At 44.1% G+C, this 20,516-nt stretch overlaps 1 long non-coding RNA gene across 1 annotated transcript; it reads left to right on the top strand.

Moving 5' to 3' along the window:
* The first annotated feature begins 7,650 nt into the window (after positions 1-7,650).
* LOC142573282 (uncharacterized) lies at positions 7,651-11,214 on the top strand. The gene is made up of 3 exons (XR_012826284.1): positions 7,651-7,912; positions 8,654-8,823; positions 9,259-11,214. It is a non-coding gene; the product is annotated as an uncharacterized LOC142573282 (long non-coding RNA).
* Positions 11,215-20,516: the final 9,302 nt, after the last annotated feature.

Genomic DNA, 20,516 nt, shown 5'->3' with positions numbered 1-20,516 from the left:
TGGGTTGAAATGGTAATGAACCAAGTTGAATTTTAGGCTGATATGGGGGTGGCCCAACCTAAATTTGAGGTGATATAGGGGTGGATAAGCCTAAGTTTGGGGGGCCATGGGGGGTGGGCCATCCTAAGCATGGGGGATCATATGGGGCTGGGCGAAGCTGAATCGGGGGTGATATGGGGATGGGCTAACTTTAATGTGGGAGTGATTTGCGGTGGGCCATCCTAAATTTGATGTGATAGAAGGGTGGGCCAGGCTAAGTTTGGGGCTGATATGGGGGTGGGCCAACATAAATTTTGGGATGCCTCGACTCGAAATTTGGAGGACGATTTATGGAAATTCGTGCGTGGACCAACTTGAAAATTAGGGGTGACCCAATTGAAATCTGGGATTGGGCCAACTTGAAGTTTAAGGCTGGGCGAAAAGAAAATCGGGCCTGGCCGACTGTAAATTTGAGGGTAGGCCAATTTAAATTTGAGGGTGTGCCAAGTTGAAATTTGTGGGTGGGCCTACTCAATGTTTGGAGTAAGCCAATTGAAATTTGGGGGCCTGTTTACGAATAGTTAGACAACACCAGTGGTGTTTCTGCATGTTTTTCATCATCGCAAAGTACGTATATTAATAATTGTTACCCAATACCCCTCAAGGTGAGCTACCACTCGAGCCTTCCCAACGCACTGAGCTAATAATGCCACAGGAGTGCTCTCATCGTGACGACTGCGATGTTCAATGTGGAGATCCACAAGAACAAGTCGCAGACCGAGCTGACCATTTTCACACCAATGTTATCGCTAACACTACTCGCTCGTGCTAGACGCAACACAAGCTTACAACGATCATAATTCAACTTTCAATCGCACGCTAGTCGACACGTTCTCAGTGCACAATTTCATCAATCATCTGGATAGGAACCTTGCTGGATGTTTTAATGTTATGTTGCGTCGTTTTTCACGAAAGCCTTCTCCCGCAAAGATAATACATTTTCGAGATTGACGAGGCAAGCTAGTATGTAACTCATACGAAGCAAATGTATAAAGGGTTATAGTGATTTTTCAAAAAAATATGCAAATAAGATTTCAGATGGCATTGTTTCGACCGGGCATGACAACGATTACTTCCCGCCTGTCACAGTACTTTGACCGAAAACCTCATCATTTTGCTCAAATGTGTTGCCCCAGTACTACTGTGTAGTGTTGTAGCACTATTACTGTTGCCGCAGTACTGTGTACTGTTGTTGATATTGTAGTAATGTGGAGTTTCCCTCTTCATAAGAGCACAAAAAGAAAAAAAATTATTACAGATAGTAGCTAAGCGCAAAGTACATTGGAATATCTGAAACCAGCAATTATACTTAATTTGCGGGTTGGTCTTCTCCGCTGGTAGATTGCTGTCCGATTACTTCAACGAATTTTGTTTGTGTGCAACTGCAGCAAAAACAAAGACACTACCGTTTCATTTCCAGGCCCTTTATACCCTCCACACACACAAGAAGGACACCAGATAATTGACACTATCAGTTTATAAACTGATATTGTTTTGCTAATTTCAGCGTAGCGTGGTGTCTGCGAACAGAGTAGTTTATTAGTATCAGTCCTGTGTTAGCAGTGAGCAGCAGTTCAGTCTACCATCCCCATGAGGGCATACTAGCCATTCTAGCGCTTTACTCTTAGACAAGTGCTAAAAATTCGGTGTGCTTTGTCCTTTCCGCATGTCGTCCATCCATTCTGTTATGGTGACCATCAACGTTGTGTCCGTGAGGCCTCCTCCTCATTTTAGCCTCACCATCGCGAGAGTGGACAGAGAAAGGAAGCTTTCTTCACAATCAGCCCCAGAGGGTTTCCACCAGTCGGAACTGCTGCAATTTGCGTTCAGTGGCTGGGCATGCTAACTACATTCTTAGTTTCACAATGGCTAGAGCGCGCAGAAGAAGTAGAGCTTTGGTCGCTATCACTACCACAAACGCATGTAAATGCATATATAAGTACGTGCAGAGGCTGGGCATGCTAACTCCTGCGCTACCACCTGCCGCCGCCACCTCAGATTTTCTATGCTTACCTGCTTCTTGTTTTCATCGCAGACGCAGGCAGGACAAACACGGATAAGTGATTGGATTCGATTGGGAAAATGTTTATTGAGCCTGCAGTAAAGCGCGAAGGCGCGCTTCGGACGTGGCCTACGTCGTCATTGTGGCGGGGGCTCTGCCAGGATCCCCGCTCGCCGTTGCCGGCTCGCCAGGCTCCTGCCTAGCCAGCGCCTCGATGACCTGCTGGACGGCCTGGAGTTCTTTTTCTTGGTCGTCGCTCCGCGTTGCTTCCTCAAGCTGCGGCGGTGTAAGTCCTGAGTTAGCTTCGCTTGGATATTTGGAGCAATCCCATAGCATGTGCTCGAATGTGGCCGTCTGCCTGCAGCCCGCTCTGCATTTGTCATGGGGGTGCGATTCTGGGTACATCCTACGCAATAGCGCCGGGCTCGGAAGCGTTCTATTTTGCAGTTGTAGGAACTCGGACTTACTCGGGGAGCAACGCAGTCCCGTACCTTCCAGGCTTTCTTCGATCGTGTCGACGGCCGTCTGTAGTGTGGATTTTATGCGGGCATCACTGCCCCCGTCCACCCACAGCGTAATGTTGTCCGCGTATATTGTGTGCTTCCATCCTTCAAGCTGGCATAGCCTTTGGCAACTTGAATCATAACAAGGTTAAATAGCATGGGTGACATGACAGCTCCTTGGGGAGTGCCCTGGCACCCTAATGTCTTCTCGCCCGTCTTCACGTCGCCGGCTCTGAGCTCCGCCGTTCTGCCGGTGAGGAAGTCTTTGAAATATTCGTACGACCTCTCGCCTAGGTTTAGACGGGATACCTGCGCGAGGGTGGCAGAGTGCGTCACTTTGTCGAAGGCGCTTTCTAGGTCGAGCCCGAGGACGGCTTTGGTGTCCCTGGTTTCGCCGTCGATGACCTGACGTTTGATAAGTAAAATATCTCAGTGCCCTCCTACTCTGTGAAGAAAGATGACCAGCAAAGCTGTGTATGTGGGCCCCTTAATGGCGAACTGCACCTCCGCCGTATGTCGGCCCCGCATTGCACTGTCTTGGGGATCGGCCCAAGTATGGGGAGTGCTTAATGCCTGCTTCACCTCCGCCGCAGGTCGGCCTGGCCTGGCGTTACATTCGGGATCAGCCCACATATGGGGAGAGCTGAACGCTTGCTTCACCTCCCCTGCGGGTCAGGCCGGTATTACGCTATCTTCGGGATTTTCCTCTACACGCGGACGCGATAGTGGGGAAAGTAGCCCTTAAGAGGAGCCTTTAGCTCTGGTGGTCCTATCTAAATACATGTAAAAGGAGAATTCGCTTTTCTCCACAACCACTGCATAAAATTTTACAAGGTTTGTTGCACATTAAAGAAAAACTTAAAATCTAGTGACTGTTGGTTTAGATTTTTCAACTAAGGTCATCATTTAATTAGGTCATCATTAATTAAACGCTTGGATGCAGGCGAATAAGTTTAGTTTAATCTTGTCAATAACCAGGTACATAATTTTCAGACCTATTAATGCCTCTGTTCATTACACACTTAACCTATTATACGCTAACACAAAACCGCAACAGGTAACAACTCAGAAATTTCTTGGTGTCTGGTTAAATGAACATTTATTATGGAACACACATATTTCAAAACTTCTTACGCACCTTAGTAAAACTGTAGGTTGTCTTTACGGGATCAGCGATCTTTTGCCTGTTTCCCTAAAAGTATCCATATACTATGCACTATGTTTTTCCAAATTGTCCTATTGTGCACTGGTCTGGGACACTACAACAATAAGTAATTTTCAGAAGTTATTGCTTTTGCAAAAGAAGGCATTGCGGGCTATTGAGGGTTACCGTGGTAGGCCCCAAAACATACCAACATTACCACTCTATCATAAGCATAATTTACTTAAAGCAAACCATGTTTACATATATCCATGTTACATATATTCATATATCCGTATACCTATATAACCATGTTTACAGTACATCCATCGTGTCGTTTGCATTCCATTGCTCCAAACCCCCCTCCTTCTAAATACCCCCTTCAGCATCACAGAAACTTGGTCCCTAAAACGAGAACAAATTACGGTAAACAAAAGCTAGATTACCAGATTCCTGTTGTTTGCAATAACCCATCTTTAAGTGTCTTGTTTGATCTCCCTAAGAACAAATTTAAAAGAGACGTAAAAAAGTTAATAATCAGCACTGACTCTATATATTTTCAGTTTTTTACTTAGCGAAGCATCTCTTGTTTTCGTATCAAGTTGTTTATGTGTGTGTTTTCTATAGCGACCTCATGCCATGTTTATACACTGCCTTTTGATTTATGGTGCACGGTCTTTGTATCAAAAGTAATACTTTTTCACGGTAACACTGTCGTTTGATGAAATGTATTTTGTTCACTATCATACTGTGATGCAGCATTGCCATTTGTTGGGCGTGTTGGTAAATTGAAAGCATATTTAGCGCCAGCAAACAAGGACGGAAGGGAGACAACACAATGCGCTAACTTCAACAACTTGATTCAAGTTGTTGAAGTTAGCGCATTGTGTTGTCTCCCTTCCATCCTTGTTTGCTGGCGCTAAATATGCTTTCATACTATGATGCAATGTATTTGATGCAATGTGTTTTGTTCACTATCATACTATGTTAATATTTATTTCTGTGCTGCTCACTGCTGCATCGACTGTTTTGGGGAACTGTGACCTCGTCAGGCTTTACCGCCTTTTGTAGCAGTTCCCTCTTTCATCTTTGAAGGAAAATAAACCTCAACTTCAACTTCAACATTTGTTCATTCAAAATTGGCAAAAATCGCAAATCTTCAGAAAAAGAAGCCATCAGTTTACAACTCTGTCTTTCGGCAATGAAAACAGATATCACAATTCTGTACATTGCATCTAACAGCACATCTAAAGCGGACAAAATTGATATATTACGCATGAATCTAAATAAGTTTAGTAATGTGGAAATACAGCTTTCCCACAACCCTTGTTCACTACGTAACGACTTCACGTAAGATATAAATCGGCATATTTGATTTGTCCGCTTTGAATTGTCTAAAGGATGCTGTTTACAGAAACGCGATATCAGTTCTTGATGCGGAGTTATTAATTCTTAAATTTCGTGCTTCTGTATCTTTCGCACTTTCGAATTTTTGAAAATCTTTTACCAAAATTCAAGCCCTTAATGGAAATCCCGCTTCCAATAGTCACTAGAATTTACCTTTCTCTCCCGAATCCAGCAAATTTCATTAAAATCGGCCCAGGGGTTATCTCAGAAAAGCGTTTCGGCGTTTTACATCTATTTGAATAGGCCGCGTCGGAGTTGGGCCCGAGTTAAAGCTTACTCTTAACGACTTCGGTGTAAAAAAAAAGGAATAAAAGAACGAAAAAAAAAAGCCTCAGCCGTCACTATCGCTGCCTTAGATTTCGTCATGATGGCACCGCCACCATCGGCACGGCTCCGTGCGCAGCCACCAAGCTGTTCACTTTCGTTATCTTCCTTCCCTCGGCGGCAGCGCATTGTCTTGATGCCAGCGACGCACTAAATCTGCACCATCATTGCGTCATGCATCGCCCCTGCGACCAAGCAAGCTTTCGGCGACACACGTTCACTGCCGTATTGACAAGAAATTTTAAAATGCTTGCCTTCGAGAAAGCAGCATGAATAAAAATGGAACGCGACTATGTGACCATGGGGAAAATGCTCACAGGGCCAATTTATTTGACAGCATCACAAAATGCTAGATCTGGTCAGGTTGACTTTATAGGTTTGGAAGGAATGACTGACGGGCGAGTTGCCTCATTCTCACATAAAGAATAGTGCTAAAAGTTAGCGCAGTTTGTGTGTTGTTCCTCCTTTGTGTCCCGTCGTGAAGTGCTCTTCTCTCTGTGACTTTACAGATGCTTTTTTTCTGCGCCTGTTACGTCTTCCAAGAGTGTTTACTTGGAAAATTTGTGTTCGCATGGCTCTTACAGAAGCATGTTTAGTCGAATGTTTTTCGCTTGGGTGCATAGTCTCGAGGACGGGCTCCAAACTGCTCATTTTCTTTAGCCACGTAAGAACCATTACTGAAAATTTAATTAACGTAGCTTTGTTAATTACGCAAACCACTTCTCAACTTACTCCGCATCTAGAGGTTACCAATCTGAACACTCGGATGATAAAATTATGTTAACATTGTTTGTATCGTTTCAATTGTTTTGTTTCGTGCAGTTAAAAGCAGCCGGCATATTAATGGTGCTGTAGGCTCCTTATAAAGTAAGTGTGAAAGCTTGGACAGGTTATCTTGGCACAAATCAACTTCATTAGCTTAAGCACGTGCCCAACCTTGCATGTCTGTCTTTACAACCGATTCTCATACATTATACAAGAAGTACCTCAGCGCTACGGTACATCCCACAAGGTGTGCGAGAACATTGTGCGCGCTCCCGATTAGGTTTCTGAGCGTTGGTGGCATCAGGCTCGGTTTCCTGGCATCATAAGGAATAAAACCAGCTTCCTGGAGGAAAGCATTGGGTACATTTTCAATACTTTGTAACATGTGGATCCGCATGGATATGTACGTTAGAACGAAAAGTGCTGAAATTAAGGTGAGGATTTCGCTGGATGTATTTTAGCTGTCTGATGATAAGATCTTAAGAAAAAATACTGCGATTTTGTGACAATTAATGCTGACATGAAATATGAGTTCCGACACAGTACCCGTGGTGGAACTGCCCCCTGGACTACAGGGCTACATTGAACCATGATATGCTGGTTTGATAAATACCAGTAATTGGAAAGCGGTTCGCTCTTGAATTTTCTGTATGTCGGCGCCGCTGTGCAGTGTTGGGGGCCCTTTTAAACCACAAGTACTATGTTTCATCTAATATTGAAAGCAACTGTATTCGTTTTTATAGGGGGGGGGGGGGGGGCTTTTTTTAGTGTCCAACCACAGTTGCAAAGTTATCAGTTAGCTCAAGATGCGCCTGCATGTGTTTCTAATATCCAGTTTGTTGTCACGGATTCAATAGCGAAAGAGCGTTATCTTATCAGATTGCGCGCGTGAAGCGAATACTGGCGTACATTCTCCATCACATTTGACGACCCGAGATTGCGCTGCAATGTACGAGCATTCCAATCTGACGAACCGACGCCTTGATCCGTAGATCGGAATCAGAGGAAGCACTTTGGGCGCAGCCATCGTTATGTTTGAGTGTTTTCTTTTGCAGCGCAAGCTCACCTTATAAACTAGCCCCCGTATTAAACACGCCTTCACTTGAAGCTTCTCCTCGACTCAGCCAAGTCGAGGCGACGGGGCTTCCTTCACTCAAGGCGCCGTTGCGTTTCATGAACGCTACTTCACCTTTCCTCCGCCAAGGAACGCCTTGAAAATGCGCCCTCGACTTAAGTGAAGTGTATCGACCGAGAAAAGCGTCTGATATCGAGACTATTCTTCAATGTGCTTATTAAAAGTCCCATTATTTAAGACAAATATGTGTTTCAGTTCATTCGTCTTCCTAATCAAACAATTTACACGGCGCAATGCACAACTTTATCTCGGCGACGCTGCCACTGTGAGCGCTCGACTGATAGAGCAAGCGGGAGCTGTGTTTGAGGTCTGGCAACAATCGCATCCCAACAGCTGAGAGCATGGCTCATGGCTGAGAACCAAGATAATTTGCGCCGGCATTTGTCCGCTGCTGTTTGTTTCCTAGTGTTTCATTGGTGACTGACGTTGCGGTTGTGAAGCGCGGTTATGATGGGCGATTCTGTCCTGCGTATGGTGACCGAGCCTGAATCACTTCTGAGGTCACAGATGGAACGGCCGATGGGCAGCTTTGTTTACCTTCAAGACCGAGTGGTACTGCGAGTTTGCTGAACGCAACACCGGGACAGAAAATATGGGTGAGTGAGCCATTTTTTCATGGAAGCACAGTATGTTAATGAGGTTTTCTTGAGGTTGCCGCGGTGCTGTCGATAAGCCATTTCCGATGTGCACAAGCATGATTGACTCCAGTTGCTTAGGCTGCGGGCATTAATTAGTACCTGAAACATATTCGAGTCAGCATAACCTTGTGCAAAACATATATATATTTTTTTGCTAATGGGAACTTGTGGCAGATTCGGCACGACAATCTGTTGTTGGTTTCGCTTTTTTAAACGAAAATGTAGAAGGTACGGATCTGCGCCTGCATCCAACGATCATTCCAGTATCGCGTATGAAATCTCTCGGTAGAGGAGAAGCAGTTATAGTATACATGTGGCAGAATGCGTATATGGTTGAGTGCGTAGCTCCGGCAGGTTGGGAGAAAAGAGCGTCTTTTGAGTCCTGTACTTTGTTTTAGAAGACGTGGTGGTCAGTCGGCTTGCTCAACTTGTAGCACATATGGTCAACGAACCAGCACTGGTGCGTGCTTTTCCTGTGCTTCCTCACTTCACATATGCGCTATGCAATGTTTTAATCTTCCGAAAATTCACTTGTCAATACTTCATCACCGCCATTTGTTTTTTGGTCTTAACTTTTTCAGTGTGCTATGTGGTAGCAGATGATGCGCGTTCCATAAACTGTGCTTTCACTTAGGTATATTGAATTTACTTAGCGCGCGAGCGCCCTGTCTACATAAAAGTTTTGGCATTCTGGTGCAGTATGTGGGCTTTGGAAGGACCAGCTGATGAAAAAATAAACGCCTGTGCTGCACAGTAAGGCTTCTGGCAGACCTGAAAGCATTGATAGATATGGTGCCTGCCTGTTGAAATTGCAGCAGCTCGCTTCCCTGAAAGCTAGGCGCTGAAGAAGTACTTGACTAACCTACCTGGTAATTAGTCTGTGCTTATTTTCATAAACTTTGTAAAAATATTCATGTTACGTGTCCCCACATTCACAATATGGCGAAATGGACACCGTGTTATTTAGAACCACAAAAATGAAACAGCCATGTCATAATGAAATCAAATTAATTTTTATTGCCCTTCAGCTGTCATATAATTTTTTGTTTTAAATAGCATGAATATGATGCGCGAAGTCATCAGTTGCCCGTGGTGCGTTGCAGCTGCGAAAGGAGCTTTTTGCTGCGCACAATTTGTGATGCAACACTTTCGTAGCATTTGTAGCCAGCACTTCAGTATTTAGTGGCATGCTGAAGCTACTTTAGCATGAGCAAGTGTAGATTAAAGATATGCCATAGTTTTGATGGTTGATCTCACCTTTTCTGAAATAACGGTAGTAATGCGCTCTATACTGTATTTTTCAGCATTGTCATTGTGACAGTCTGCATCACCATTTGGCCTATTTTGGGATCCTACAAGACACGCTGCTACCCTGGGTGTTCTACCTCGGTCAATAGCTGAAGTTCTGCAAGCCCCACTGAAGCCTGCAAGCCCCATTGAAGCCAACTGTCATCCGCATCCAATAGAAGAAACTCATTGTTCGGGCTGTCATAATTTATCTTAAGCTGAAGCTAGAAGCAGGGTAGAAACAGCATATATTCTACAAGAATTTACCACTGCACGCCGTCGGGTGGCTACACCCAACAGGCTACTGTCTTGAACAGAGATGGTGTTCTATCCTAGAATATCTTTGTCAGCAGTACTACTCCTTCTGTTTATATCCTTGGAAACAAACAAGCGATGACTCCAAAGACAACATAGGAGAAATTACTTGTACTTACTAATGGAATTAAAGAAATGACAAGTTAATGGCAATGAAAGTGGATGAGAAAACAACTTGCCATAGGCGTGCGATGCTCTAACCAATTGAGTTACCGCGGCGCCGTTTTCCCATCCACTTTTTGTGCATTTATATTTTACTACTAGAACGAACTACTACTACTAGAACTAGATCATTCCCCACCTGCAGCAAGTTGTTTTTTTCATCCACTTTCATTGCTATTAATTTATAATTTCTTTAATTCAATTAGTAAGTACAAGTAATTTTCCCTATGTTGTCTTTGGTGACTTTGCTTGTTGGCTTCTCATGATATGATTATTAAAAATCGCGCCCCTCGGTTAACCCCCTTTCTTAATTCTCCTTCATTACTGCTTCTGTTTGTAGGATAAGCGTTCACGCTTTATTGCATACTATCAACGTACAAAAAGGCGAGAATAATGTTAATTTATTGTCCTAGAAAAAGAATTGGCACTTGAATTGACCAGAAATTATTAAGGGGTACATACTGTCTTAATAAATATGACTGAAGAAAGGGCATCTGGATGAAAAATACAATGACTTCAGCTACAACGTGCCTATGAAGGCAAATCCATGCAGTCAAACCGCTTTTAGTGGTGTCGTTTGAGTTGGTAGGATGTCAGAAAAGTGATAGATGTCTTAAGCAGAATATTTCGACGGCTATTATGATGCAGCAGGACATTAACTGGGCCTCTCCTCCACTTGCACACCAATGCAAGCGCAGCATACACAGCACAGTTGGAAGTGCAGTTGCTCTTCGTGCGTGTGTTGGCAACCGGGTTTCTGCATAAGAGAAAAGGTTGGTAATAAACATACAATGACTTTAAAAAAGGTCCATGAAAACTAGCTTACGTATTGCATTCGTTGTCTTTAGTTTACATTTCGTAATAATACATTCGTTTAAGAATGTTGTGTTCTAGAGCGCGATTTTTTTTACATTATTAGCTTATACTGTTTTTATTTATTTTTATTTGCAAAGCAACATTTTTCAGCTGGTCTACCGCTTGCTCAGCAAGACCGACAACAGCGATCTAACACTTACATAATGAACCCTATAGAGAGCTGGGATGTTCGCAATAAAGGTGTTCGATATATATCTGCTACCACTTGCTAGCACTGTCTGTATTAGGAGCTGTCACTACACTGCTACACCTTTATTTATCGGAATAAAAAATAATGTGATGTACAAAAACTCTACTCTGTTGTATTGTTATTGTCTCTTTTATTCGAACAAAACATTACATTAACCTGTGTGTACGTGCAGGTATAATTCTGAATGCCATTCCATAGTTGGTGACTTCCTTGTTGAGCTCGGATCTTCAAAGGGATGACAAGCTAATTAAGCTGAATGGTTTGAAGCAAGGATTACGTAATTATTGCTTATGACTAAATTGCACCAACTGCACACGGCCAGCGCGAAATTACAGTACATTTCTTATTTTCCTTAGCGCAACAAGCCGCATCAAATTAAAGAAAATTTGAAAAATTAAAGGGAGCGCACCTGCTCGTTTACAGAGATGCTCGCTTTGCTGCGGTGTGCTTCGCCGTCCTTGGATTAGCGTAGGCACTGATGATCTGCCCGAGTAAAAACAGCGCCGACGGGGCGACTGCCGGCGCTCGCGCAAGCAACACACGCACACAGGCAATACACGCACTAATGACAGGAATCTTCGTAGCTGTTTTCTTTTTACAAGCCCGAAGTCCGCCGCAGTTATGTATCGCGCCGTGCTTGAACTGATGCGGCTTTCTACGATGAGTCGCGAGAAACACGTGAATGCACTGACGCCGATAGTAGTTTCGGAGCACTGGCAGGAAGAATACCCGTGTGCAGGTCATCAATTGGCTCTTGCACGGAGTAAGACGACAGTCACTGCACAAGCTCGCAGTCTTCTTGACAGGACGACCGATCTCGGCGCCGCAGTGGAACGATTTCGTTGCCGATGCGCTCCAGACGACTGCACCAGTTCCTAAAACGTAGCCCTTGAGAATGCGCAGCACGGTTAACCCAAGAAAAGCTACGGAGGCAACTGGCGTCCATCGGAAAAAGCTCACGAGGCGAGCGAAAGGTCGCAAGGCAGCCATGTTTACGCACTAACTTCACTCGAGGAGCGATTCAAGGTAGCTGCGAGGCTGCCTTGAGATTCTGGAGTAAAGCGCTCGAGCTTTCCTTCACTCAAGGCGCGTTTCAAGTGGAGGGCGATTTGTGAAATGAAAAACCGCCCTCAAGGAGCATTTGGAGTGGAGGGTCAAGTCGAGGTGCGTTTGTGAATACGGGGGTAGGAGTCTTTTGGAAGTGTTTCGTTCTTGACATTACTACAACGTGAGAGTATAGAGGTGCTCCATCTTCATTGAGTGAATACTGGGAAACGGACTGGGCCTTTTCTTGCGTCTGCGTTTACACATTTACCTCACCAATTTATTTTTAATAACTTCCTCTTTAATTTAGGGGGCTGTAAAGTACAGCAGCCTTTTATTACCAGGATGTTTTAATAACACAAAAAATTTATATGCTTATTAGTCGGCTTTCACCTCATGGTAAGGAATTTCAATGGGGGCACAAAAAAATTGAATTATGGGGTTTTACGTGCCAAAACCACTTTCTGATTATGAGGCACGCCGTAGTGGAGGACTCCGGAAATTTCGACCACCTAGGGTTCTTTAACGTGCACCTAAATCCAAGTACACGGGTGTTTTCGCCCCCATCGAAATGCGGCCGCCGTGGCCGGGATTCGATCCCGGGACCTCGTGCTCAGCAGCCTAACACCATAGCGACAGAGCAACCACGGCTGGTAATGGGGGCACAACACCACTCGGCACACCATACTGATCCACGTATCGTTCCAGGTGCTGCTATGCTGGCCCCTTGTTCTCCCGTGCACATTACCGGACCCGTTACCATTGCCGACGCCATCTTCTGTCAACGCAACTGAACCCGTCGCCACCAACCAACCCTTCTTCGCCACCTTTTCTACTGGAAATCCAGTTCCAGCGCGCACGGAACTGCCCATCTGGCAACACCCCGCCTAGCCTACGTCACTTGTCACAGGACCGCACCAAGCACTACTTAACCGGGAATAGAATGGAGCCTGCGTGAGGCACGACACCGCTCGGCACACCATGCTGATCCATGTATCGTTCCAGGTTTGTTACCTGGGCAACTCAAAGTATTTTCGTAGTAGTGACCACTTTCTCATTGCGGTGTCTTGCCCTATTCACGTAAATTGGCGCTTTGTGATTTCTTTCTGTAGTGACATGATTGCTTTTGAACTCCTTTCAGAACTTATGCTGTTATTGTCAGGTGATGTAGAGTTGAATCTAGGCCCACTTGCTGCTACCGACCTCACCCCTTTGCTAGAGGCAATTCGAGCAGAAATCATAGAAATACTAGCACTTCAAGCAAACCAAGACAAGATATTATTGTCCCTTCAATCACGAGTAACACTGCTGGAATGCACGAGACAAACACCAGGCAATGTTTCTTCAAAATCCCCAACAACTCAGATCCGCAACGATATTGCAGCCCTAAAAACTGCAAGCATAAATACTAGTAATAGGATGCGACGAAATAACTTACTATTCTTAGGATTAGACGACTGTGTCGGTGAGTCATGGAAGGAGTCCGAAGATAAAATACTGGCATTGTGCGCAGATAATCTAAAGATTAAATTAGAACCCAACGAACCCAACTTAACCAACGAACCCAGCGAGCGCACTGAATCGGTAAATTTTGCAAATCAGAGAAGCGGCTTATCATTGTAAAATTCACCCATTTTAAGACAAAAGACAACATTCTGTCTCGTGGACGAAAATTAAAAGATACCAGCTATGCCATCAGAGAGGACTTCGAAGCTACCACGCGCGTCTAGATCTAAACTATTACAGTTCGCCCGAACTCAGAAATGTGCATTCAAACTCAGTTTCGATAAACTTCGTATCGGTAATAAGTGTTTTTCTATGACATCGCGTCTTCTAAAGCTGAGGAATGCACGCCACCAATGCGTCATGCGTACACGCGAACTATAAATCCTGTAAGTACACCCACAGTCTTGACCAAATGATGCCTCAAGAATACTAGCTCAATTTCCACTCCCAAAAGGCTGCCTAAGTATTTGAATATAAACATAGCATTCATTAACATACGAAGTGTAGTGCCAAAGCGAGATCAGTTGCACAGCAATATTAGCGACACAGAATCCGATATCATCTTGCTAAAAGAAAAGTGGCTGAGCTCGGACATAGACGATAACGAAGTTTTTCCGTCTACCACTAACTTCGCATTATACCGTAACGATAGACAAAGCCGAAGGGGAGGAGGCGTTCTTATCGCTGTTAAAAAGACATTATCATCTTACCTAATATGTCACGATAGTAACCTTGAACTTTCATGGGTATGTGTCTATAACAATACGATAACAACAGTTTTTGGCATTTTTTTATAGACCACCTCATAAACAGCAAGCTTTCATTGATTTGCTGTCCCAATCCCTGGCAAACATTAAACACAAGCTGCCGAATGCACCGGTTTTTCTTTTCGGATATTTTAATTACCCCCAGATTAACTGGAGTAGGCTGTCTGTATCACCAGGGACATTTTCTACTGAAGCAATGCAGTTTCTTGAAGTAACAGAAGATTTCAACCTCCAGCACATGATAGCATGCCCCACCAGAGGCGATAACATACTCGACTTACTTCTCACAAGTCACCCGGACGGCATTTCCGCCATTACCGTGAGACCTGGCTTCAGCGATCATTGTCTCCTGCACGTTGTTAGTCGTCTTCCACTGAATAAGAAATCACCTACACAAAAACTAATATCTGACTACCGGAGAGGTAACTATGAGGTCATAAACAGTGGACTAGAGTCATTTTGGCAATACTTTCAGACCACTTTTTCGTCACGCTCAGTGAACTCCAACTGGGAGCTATTTAGAAACGAAATGTTAAAGCTGAAAGATAAGTACATACCCACTTTTGTCGCAAAATCAGACTATAACAACCCTTGGTCCTCTAAACATGTAAAATCTCTTCTTAAACGTAAAAAACGTCTCTACAGGAAAGCAAATCAAAGTAATAACACTGCAGCGTGGGAAAGGTATCGCGCATGCGTAAAATTGTATATTCAGGAGGTTAGTCAAGATAAAGATAAATTTAACAGTCACTATCTACTCTCCATTCTCCAATCAAATCCAAATAAATTTTGGCGCATCCTCTCCACTAAAGACAGATCTAACACCATCGAACTCGTTGACCTCAATGGTGAACCTATCCGTAAGGATGAATGCGCAACCGCCCTAAATAACTGCTTTTCTTCTGTATTTCAATCAATCAATCAATCAATCAATCAATTTTATTTACCAGAAACAAAAGGAACTGGAGGGACACCTGGGCAAAAAGCTGTCTCAGCAGCTTGACGAAGGCCCAGGGTCTCTTACATGGCAGTAGCCCTCACATGATATATACACTGAAGTCTTTATACGCAACAAACATTACACATCGTACGTATGCATTAAAATAGCATTTTACACTTGAATGCAAATATACTAAAGTGCCACTATAAAGAAAGAAAGTAGTCACGCAAACCATTTTTATTTAGCGTAGCTGTGTGCTTATATTTGTTTAGTACAGTCGGTATATTATGTGTTAAGGACTGTAGGCTGTAATTGTTTCGGAACCATGGTACCTTCCACACCTCGGGATTTCATGTAGTAGGTTTCGTGTGAGTGCAGAGTTCTAGCTGAGCAAGGGATGCAAAATAATTCTTAACATATTCGGATGAGATGTAAATCGTTTCTAGTAATCTGTGTTCGTATAATTTATCAACGCGGTTTAGTCTGTATTTGAGAAATATATTACCTGTTGGTGAAAGCCGAATAACGTTCTCTATATACAGAACGATTTCCTTTTGAAGTATTACCAGCTTTTGCAAGTTAGATTTAGATGTTGTAGCCCAGACAAGGTAAGAGTAATTTATATATGATAAGAAGAGACCATAGTATATTTGAAGTTTTGCTCTCGTAGGTAGAAATGTGCGGCAACGTGCCATAGCTCCGGTAACCACAGAGAGTTTGCCGCAGAGATGTTTAATATGGGCATCCAAACCTAGATTAGAAGAAAACTATACTCCAAGAATTTTAAATTCTTCAACCAGTTCAATGCGTTGGCTCTGAAAATAAATAGTATGATTAATGTTAAGTGGTTTATTTTTCGCGCGAAATATTAGAACTTTTGTTTTCTTTGAATTTACTTTGAGCTTATTTATCTGTGTCCAATCGGACAAACTTGCCATAATTTTATTACATTTTTGCACAAGTTCATTCGCATCAGGACCTGAGACACACAGTGTGCAATCATGAGCGTACATAAATGAATTGAACCTCACTGTTTATGGTTACGATTTCATTTATAAAAACGTTAAACAAAAGTGGCCCAAGAATAAATCTATTACTGCTCCCATTCACGTATCTGACCTGCCCACACTTACTGCTTCAGTGCAAAGTATGCCAGACCAAGACATATACGCGGAGGGCATATTTAACCTAATCAATAGTCTTAAACCATCATCTTCCGCTGGCTTAGATGGTATTAGTAGTAAACTTCTGAAGAACACCTCTCATGTATCAGCACAAATACTCTGCGTACTATTCAAACAATCGCTAGAAACGGGGACCATTCCAGGTGACTGCAAGAAAGCTAATACCTTGCCCATTTTTAAATCAGGTGACCGCTCGAACCTTACCAATTACCGGCGAATCTCCCTTACAAGCATCTCCTCAAAATTACTAGAACACATTATAGCCGCAAGCCTAATGCAATTCCTTGAAAATAATAATTTTTTTCTACCCATTTCAGCATGGTTTCCGAAAACACTTATCGTGTGATTCCCAACTCGCCGATTTCACCCACGACATTCTGCTTATCATGGACAGGAACCTGCAGATCGACGCCTTCTTCTTAGATTACTCAAAAACTTTTTTACAAGGTGCCTTACAAGCTCTTTCTGCAAAAACTATCTGGACTTGGAATCTGTAATAACTTACTCAGATGGATTGAACAATTCCTATCCGGGCGCACACAATACACTTCCACAAACAATCACCGCTCACCTCTTACCGATGTGACTTCGGGCGTCCCTCAGGGCGCCTGTCTGTCCCCTTTGTTATTCCTAATCTATGTCAACGACTTGCCTACTAGCATACATTGTAAACTACGACTTTTCGCAGACGACTGCGTAGTTTACAACACTGTTAACTCCTCTGACGATGTTCTTTGCCTGCAGCGTGACCACGATGCCATCTCGTCATGGTGCGAAAAATGGTACATGCCTCTCAACTTATCAAAATGCAAATCTATCTCTTCTACCCGTAAGCGCAGTCCTTTTCAGTCCACTTATCGCATTTCATCTTACAAGTAACCTGGGTCTTATTTTGACGTCATCACTCTTTTGGATAACACATATTGAAACAATACGTCGCAAAGCTGCGCGCTCGCACAGGTATCTACAAAGAAATCTAAAGAAGGCATCCCCAGAGGTAAAGAAGTTGGCGTACGTGACATTTGTCCGTCCACAACTCGAATTTGCTTCTGCTGTCTGGCATCCATCTCAAGATCACCTAGCCGCATCATTGAAATCGGTTCAAAACCGAGCCGCCCGTTTCATCACTTCACATTATTCACGGTATACCAGTGTCACTTCTTTGAAGCAAACAATAGGTCTGCCAACACTGAAGTCTCGCCGCATCATATCACGTTTTTGCTTGCTGCACTCTTTTTTTTACAATCGACGCTCAAGGCACCACCTTCTTAAACCACCCATTACGAACTTCCTCTCGCATAAGTCCCAGCTCAGCCATAGCACGTTTACCCGGCCGCTCATCTGCCATGAACACTTCCTTCTCTCCTGATGCAATCGTTTATTGGAATGCGCTCCCTGACAACTTCGTTACCTGTACTGACCGCAAAAAATTTCGTGAAAAGCTAACAAATCACTTTGAATAACTTTCTGTTCCCAGTGTACATCGTTCATGAACCCATCATAAACCACTCGGAATTGTCTACCCTTGTCAACCCTTCCACCTAGTCTTTTTCTTTCGTTTCTTTTATTGCGAATGTATTGCCGTGTTACTTCTGTCAATTCGAATTTTTTCTTTGATTGTTTAAAGTCGTACAAAATCAGCGATGTGTTTTTTTCGTTCTTTTGCAAGAAACCACTCTTACACGTGTTTGTAATGCCCCCCTTGTGTAATGCCTTCGGGCCTTCAAGGTGATAATAAATTAAATGAAATGAAATAAAGATATATTTATGATAAAAGCCTTTCCGTTTGACAACGTTTCATCTGAGTTCCCCTTTGCAAGGTGATAGAGACTTGCAGGTGTTTCGTATCGGGGACCCTCGACATATGTCCAACCGCCAAACAAAGGGTTATTCGGAATGTTTCATTTCAGGAAGGCTTGTTACCCTCCTGTCTTTCATTCCCCTTCGCAAACACGCGTAAGATGAAAGTGCTGCGTGAAGACTGTCGTTAGTCCAAGCCAATGAGCTAGTGTAACTCACCTCGCCTATATCGCTGTCATTTAGGCTTAGATAAGAAATATATATATTTTAAATCTATGCATCACGAATCCAAAAAGAGCTGCCCGCGACTAGCCCAGCTAGGTTTCTTTCGTTTCGTAGTTAGTCGTAGCGGCTAATAGTAGCTCACGAAGCAGAGCACTGAGTGTGGATATGGCAGAGAAGGTGTTCTATATACTGTCTCGTCACCCACCGAAAATTGCCCGCCGAGCTACTGGCCATTCCTAGAAAATTGTATATGTGACGCCCAGCCATTTGCAATACAGCAACTTTGTTTTGCGATGAAGGAGGAAGACGAAGTGCTTCTCTTGCGGAACACATCTCGCCCGTCTCTGTGCTTTTCTGGACTTCTCGCGGCACCTGTGGGGTCTACCGCACCCTACATCGCGGTGATGGATGTATAACACCCCGAGGATCGTCCCGGTTCCCGTTCACCCGCGGACATCGGTTCGAGGAAGCGAGGAAATACGTCGAGTGGCAGCGAGGACACAGAGCTGTACTCCGCATCAGGTGACGAGTCCACGGAAGACAGCTTTCGACTTGTCCAGTACCCCAAGGCCAAACGAAGAATTATCAACTCATCTTCCGCGTCCAGCTCAAACACTGTGAAAACAGCGCCTCAACGATGGCCTCACTCCATCCTGTTTGTGCCACAGAGCTCTACCGACAACCTGCGCGTCCTCAACAGGCAAGCACTCTCCGTGTATCTAGAAAACACCGTACCAAACGAAATCAAGGATGTCAGGATAAACACTAGGCGAAACATCCTGGCAATCGATGTGATGAGCCCGAGCGCGCTGACCATACAACAACATGTAACGCAGCTGGGAAACATCAAGGTCCGATCCATCGTGCCAACGAATAGTGCCACAGTTACAGGAGTCATCTATGACATTGACAATGAAATACGAAACGCAGACCTCTCAATTCTCATAAAACCAGCAAGTGAACACAACGTCATTGTGCACGTTGGTCGCCTCGGCAACACACGTTGTGGGAGGATAACGTTCAAAGTCGACTGCCTTCCACCCTACGTGAAGGTCGGCCACTTTCGCCACCAGGTACGACCATTTATTCCAAGACCAATGCAATGCTTCAATTGTCATAAGATCGGACATGTGAAGGGTGTTTGCAGAAATTCGGCCGTGTGCCCTCGATGTGCCGAACCCCACTCAGAAGACAACTGCAGTGCAACCACATTGAAGTGTCCTAACTGTCAGGGTGATCACTGCGCCTCTTCCTAAGACTGTCCCCTGATTAAGAAAGAGATCACCATTCTCAAACAAATGGTGAGAGACAACTCTACCCACAAAGAGGCTGCTGTGAAAGTACAGCGGCGATGACGTCACCGTCGAAGGTCTTCACGACGGATAACATCAAGCTTTCACGAAAAGTAAACTCGTCAAACAGCATCAGCAGCGGACGTTTCCAGCACTCCGAACACCGAAGTTGGAAGGGAGAAAATTACCAGATCTCTCTCCACAAAGGAATGGCCGCCACTTCCGCGTACACGACCGCCAGAAGAGCCGCAGAAGAAGCCGCCCCCAGTACAACAAAGTGCTGTATCTGAGGAGTCGCGGAAAACAGATGAGCAAGTTATAGCACTTATTAGGCCTTTAATGAATGCCATTCGCGTGTTGCTAAGCAACATGCACACACAGTCTGCCTGAAGTGCGCTTCAGGTACTGGACTCTCTTAGTCCGGTGCTTGCGACCCTTGAGTAGATCATGGCTCCACAGCCATGGTCTTTTAGGTAAGAGGTTCGACAAGCAGCTATATTTCAGTGGAATGCCCGCGGACTCAGAGCGCGCCTTTCGGATTTCCGTCGCTTCGTGTACGCCAATATGTTTCCCATTATCGTCATTTGCGAGCCGAACTTATCGAACACAATCAGGCTTTCTTGATATGAATCATTTATGTTTTCAACTGTTTTTGAAAACAGTAAGGTTTTGGTGTTTATTCGCCGTGACCTCACCTACACTCATCAGCCTGTACCACCTAATGACAATAATCAATATATATGGCTAAACGTAAGGAAAAAGAATTTGGCCATTACTTTTGTGGGCGCCTACCTATCTCCGTCAAGTGGATTTGATTAGAAAAGACTACGAGACATCCTTTCCTCAACTTCCAATCCCTAGGTCATCATTGGAGATTTCAACGCCCATCATACACTCTGGGGAAGTCCGATGATCAACGCAAGAGGCAGAGCTCTGGTATCTTTCGCCTCTGGTAATGAACTTTGGCTGCTGAA

Source organism: Dermacentor variabilis, chromosome 2 (assembly GCF_050947875.1).
Source record: "Dermacentor variabilis isolate Ectoservices chromosome 2, ASM5094787v1, whole genome shotgun sequence".
Classification (NCBI taxonomy): Eukaryota; Metazoa; Arthropoda; class Arachnida; order Ixodida; family Ixodidae; genus Dermacentor; species Dermacentor variabilis.
Note: the sequence above shows the minus strand (reverse complement) of the source record. Positions and strands in the feature narration are given on the sequence as shown.